Here is a 5,933-nt window from a genome sequence, read left to right as displayed (position 1 = left end):
CTGAAATGAATTCTAATTGAAAATCCTCAAAGTATAATTGTAACGACCCGGTCATTTGCCTCCCTTTCATTTTTCTTGAAATTTTACGAATGAATTTTTTTCATTTAATTTTCTTTCCTGAGCTCTGTTTTATGTCGCTTAGTGTCATCTTGAGTGCTCGGAATTGGTTTCTGAGACTCTTTTATGTGAATTGACAACTTCCTTTGAGGACCGAGTCATTTTCGCATTTTCACTTTTCGGACACAATGCGCCTTTCGTCCTTTTCCCTGTTTCGTCTTTTTCCCTATTCTGTCTTTTCCCTGTTTGTCATATTGTTGGCACAACCTCACTTCTCATGCTTGGAGTTGGTTTTTGACTTCACGTGCCTTCATCTTGAGTGATTTCCTTGAAATACGTATCTTTACTTTTGCAAGAAAGTACTCTGGTTGCTCCCGATGTCCATAGGGGCATAGATGCACAATTCTTCGGAATTATTTTCTTTTCCTGGGGTGTTTTTCGTAAATATCTTTTGAAGATATTTTATTCAGGGGCATCTAAGAAAATATCTTTTGGAAGATATTTTCATTCTTGGGCAATTTCGCAGTTAACCCTTTTTGTAGAGGCCATTGTGCAATTAACGAAAGTTATAACAAAATATCTCGTCTAGAGCTTGGATCCTCGTACGGGATTCATTTTCACTTTTCGTTGACTTGTAAATTCATAGAATTTCCTTCTGGTCATTTTTCTCCAGTTTCAGAGTTTTTGGACCCGGTTGCCGCCGAACTTGTTCGGGGCATAACTTTCTGCTTGGGACTCAGTTTTTGACGCCATTTCTTCCGTTGTTCATATTTTCTTATTTTAAATATTTTTTGTTCACAGAGTTTTTCCGTTTGAGCGCGTTTGCTCAAAATCCACTTTTCCGGACCCGGCGGGGCCCTTTCGGGGTACTTTTTGAGATTTCTATAGATAGGTTGCCCTAATTTTTAAAATCAGATTTTCAGACCTTCTTCCTCCTCTTGGCTTGCAGCCATGGGAGCCCAAGGGGCTGCCTTCACTCTTTCTTCTCCTCCACTTGATTTCCATGGTAGAAATCCTTCGGCCTTAGCATTTGTTGTTCGCCTCGTCGTGCTCTACCATTACCCTTTATTAGAAACCATTTTTGGCCAAGTTTTGAGTTTGGGGTTGAGGCCAAGTTTGGATTTTCATGGGGCTTCTTCGGGATTCATATAGATCGTGTTGTCCCCGACAAAACCCTTCGGTTTCGGCGGATTCGAAACACTTTTTTTTCGGTGGGCCTTTGAGGTTTTCATCTCAAATTGAGGTAGGAGGTGTTATAGGTTTAATTCTTGTTATATAACATGTTATTGATGCTTATAAAACTTGATTGCATGCTTAAATATGAAATCTAGAGATTTTATTATTTAATTTTCTTGTATTGGAATTGATTTTCCCAGTTGCTTATGACTTGTTTTAAACATGTAGCATGGTAATATAATGCTCTATAATATAGTCATTGACATATATTAAATTGAGGGAATTTGAACAAGTATTAAAGATTTTATTTAATATTTATCTTGAATAAAATATTAAATCATATGGCCTTAACTAGCTTAAAATCAATATGTGTTAGCATATTAAATTAGGCCTTAGCATGCTCTTCAACATAGTTGAATTTGAAAGTGATTGGAGGTGTTTTGAAAATTAGTAATTATTAATTAATTTGATTAATTAATTTGCCCCAAATGCACTATTCACTCTATTTAAATTCCGACTTGATATTTTTGACTTACATGCCATATAGCTTCACGTATATTTGATTTAGAATATTCGGTTAGGTTTTCAAACCCTTTATTTTATTAAATTCCTTGTTTAAGATTTAATCATCATGGTGATATACAACTTGGAATTGAATTGTGGCATGCTTGAAAATTCAGCTTAGGTATAGTTGTTCACATATATTAAATTGGGATTAATTGCATGGGAATTGCAACTTTTAATTTATATTTAACTTTAGTGAAAGGTTAAGTCATATGGTCTTAAATTGAATGAAATAAACTTGTAATGTGATATTACATTAGTCATTGGCATGTTATCTAAGATATGTTAAATTGAGAGCATTTGGTAAGTTTGAAAATCTAGAGATTTTAATTAAAAGAATTAATTAAAATCTATTTTGTGGTCAATTAAGGGTTTAACTTGATATTTGTATTGGCCTTGACTTGTTTACTAGTATATATTAATTTGGGACTATTAGAAGTTGTTTTAGAACCTTGGGATTTAAATTAGCATGATTTAATTAAAGTTCTATCTTGTTGTTGTATTTAAACTCATGAGCTTATATTTTCAATATTGAATATATTGTTATCTTGCGTAATGATTTGCACACTTCAAATTTAACATCATTCATGTATAGTGTATAACGAATCGCACACTGAAGATTCGACATTCATCCTAGCATATTAGTTGTGGATTTAGAGCATATATTGTATAGGTTTCCAAATTCGGTTGTGCTAGGTAGATAGTTGATTATCTTGCATATTCCTGTTGATATATGCATTATTGCACAACTTGTTGATTTTGGAAACTTGGGGATGTCATTGTTTGACTATGGCTAGGACGTGGTTCTAGTACTGGGGATAGTCCTTCTATATAGTCTAGTGCGCGCATAGGGAGGTGACCCATGTGCTAGTAACCCTAAAGTAACTATGTTGTCGGTCAGATCCGACTTGACGTCCGAGTATCCACTTTGTTTGACTTCGCATTTCATTTTCAAGTTGATAACTAGATGATGTTGTAACTTGTTGCTTCTTATTTGTCGTTCCATTTTAAGTTACAGGATGTTAACTTTGCGAAATTGTGCTTTATGCGTTGTATTAGAAGTTCCAATGTTGGTTAAATTGCATCGATGTTAAAAATCGTGTTTTGACGTTCTAACAAAGCTTAGGATTGATCCTATTGATTCATTTATAACATAGACGCTAGGTGACTACTGTTATTTTGTGCTTTAGATTCTAAGTTGATGGCTTTGAGAACTTAAACCTTGTTGCATTGTATAACATGCTCTTTTGTTGTTGAATTGCATGGATAATGTGATTCTTGTTAACTTGTATTCAAATATGCTTTTGTCATGTTGTATGGATTACTCTAGACCTAGTTCAATTGTATTGAAAATGTAATTCATGTTAATCTATGCTCAAGCATTCTTCTTGTCGTGTTCTTTGGATTATCCCAACCATGATTCGTTTCATACACGTATGTATATCATGATTCTTGTTGCTTAGACTCTAAGGTAGCTTAGGATGCTCCCCGAGTCTCACTTGGACATAGACGTTAGGTGGCATGAGCCCCTTTAACATGTTTCACCTTAAGGTGATAAATTTTTAAAATGCTAGGTCGATGCATGCTCATCTTCTACGAGTAGCATTATGTTACTCACCCCAACGATACTGGGGGATATTTTAGGTACGAAGACTTGGTCCCAACGATACTGGGGGATATTTTAGGTACGAAGACTTGGTTCGTGAAGCCTAGCATTCCTTGGATGTTGTGTAGCTTTCAAGTTTCCATTTCATGCAAATGTTAGCATGAAATGTCATTTTGTAGACTTATATATCAAAATATGTATATTTGATTCCATATATGTAATGTGTACATAAGTGCACTCCTTTCAATGTATTTGACATGTATGAGATGAGGCCGGAGGCCAATGACATGTGTATTGTATTCTATATAACTTTTTAACTTCATAAAATATTATGAAACCTTGAAAAATCGCAAGTCATTGCTTCACCATGGTTGCATCGGGTGTGGAATTCCATTTTCATTCTTTTATAGGGTCTTATTAATCTTGTATGAAGTGTGGCCAAGGGCCAAACGGTCATTTGATCCCGTTTTATATTTTTGGATTCCATATTTTCCATTCTAAGTCCATTTTTGCCTTTTTGCCCGTTGGGGGGTTGGATTTTGTGTCGGCTATGTTTTTAAGCCATGGACCATTGTAGCGCGTCTAAATAGGTAAGTTACGTTTGCGTGCATAGTCGTTTCCGGGCAAAACCACATCATTTGTGTTTTGAGCCTCCTACGAATTCATTCTGCGTTTTTGTTGCATATTTTGATCTAGGGGCATTCTAGACTTTTTAATTCAGTTTTATTTTCTTCTTTCAATATGGTTGAATAGAAAACATGATTTTAGGGGGGATTTCTTTTTTGTGTTTTTCCAGAAAATGTCGTCTTGGCATCAGAAATCGCTTACGAAGTTGAGTTTTCAGTTTTCTATTTAGTAGCTTTTTCGACCCTCTAGACCAGATTTCTTGGGAGGGCATTTCGGGCATTCTACATTGCGTTTTTTTTTAATTCTCAAATAAGTCACGTAGAAAACTCTATTTTGAGGGGGGTTTCTTCTTTGTATTTTTCCAGAAAAATTCATCTACTAGACCGTTTTTGCTCTCTATTCTGGTTGTTTCTGGAAAAAAATGCTTGTAGCAGCTTCTTGGGTCCATCTTGACCTAGGCTATTCAAGGGGCATTTTAGGGACTTTACATCGTATTTTTTTGGTTTCTTCTGCATAGTCGGGTAGAAAACGTGATTTTAAGGGGGGTTTTTCTATAAAAACTCGTTTAAGGATCCGTTTTTAGCCTCGGTTCTGGAAAAAATTTTAATTGGTGCTTGCTGTTAAAACACTATTCCTGCCCAGATTTCTTACCCGGAAAATAAGTCTAATTTTTTGAAACTTTGAGGCTTCATATCTTTTTTGTCCTGACTCCAAATCAAGTGATTTTTAAGTCTAAGTTTATTAGTTTTTACTTTTCTATCCAACGGTATTCACGGTTGCATCCAATTCTATCTGAAAAGACTATTTTACCCTTTGTAAGTTACCCTTGCCGCACTGATTTTAAACTCAAAGGTTGGTTTTTTTGAAACTTTGACGTTTCATATCTTCTTCATCCGAACTCCGAATCAAGTGATTCTTAAGTCTAGATTCATTAATTTTTCCTAGTCTATCTATCGGTATGCTCAGTTGCATCCAATTTTGTCTAAAAAGACCATTTTACCCCTTATCAATTACCCTTGCCGCACTGTTTTGAAATCCGAAAGTTGGTTTTTATGAAACTTTAGAGTTTCATATCTTTTTCATCCGGACTCTGAATCAAGTGATTCTTGAGTCTAGATTTGTTAATTTTTCGCTGTCTTTCCAGCGGTGTACTCGGAGGCACCCGAATGCACATTTTTTAAAAATGACTATTTTGCCCCTGGGGGCTTATTTGTCATATTTTTGACCTTTTGCTTCCGCAACAGTTCTCATTGAGTTCCACGACCTCATGGATGGTTACTTTGACTTCTTAAAGTCTTGTTTTCTGTGTTCGCTTTCGCTTATCGGATCCGTTATCGGGTCAACCTTCGGTTCATCACAGGACACGCTGGCCTAAAAACCAGGATAGTCACAGGTGGTATCAGAGCGTCTGGGTTTGAATACCTTGGATGACGGGTTTTGGGCGAATATCATGCTCATGTTGTTTTGCTTTGATATGTCATTTGTATCTTGATAACATGGTTTGGGTTTCTATCAGGTCTGCGTGCTTATGTTAGCATGACCGTATGCGACGTATGTTGGCATACCTTACGCTTTTCATTCACGTGTTTTGTCATACCATATACTTACGTGCTTCTTGATAACATGTTTGATTTGATAACATGCCTATTTGCTTATGTGGCAACTTGTTTACTACTTGTGTGAGTAGCTAGTCTGTTGCTATGTTATATGCTAGCCGTCCCCTTTTATGTCTGGTTTTGGCATTGTCTCTTAGGATCTGGCGTATCCCTTGGATGCATTCTTGTTTCATGAGTTTCCTCTTTGGATAGGGGAAATTCATTTTGTAAGGACCCATGTCGGGAATCTTCTTGTCTGTTCTGTCGATTGATGCGAGTAAGGCTCATGTGAGTGAAGAATCGCAATT

The sequence above is a fragment of the Cornus florida genome, unplaced genomic scaffold (assembly GCF_030987335.1).
Source record: "Cornus florida cultivar Cherokee Brave unplaced genomic scaffold, ASM3098733v1 CherokeeBrave_3.0.0_Hap2_Chr02, whole genome shotgun sequence".
Taxonomy (NCBI): Eukaryota; Viridiplantae; Streptophyta; class Magnoliopsida; order Cornales; family Cornaceae; genus Cornus; species Cornus florida.
Note: the sequence above shows the minus strand (reverse complement) of the source record.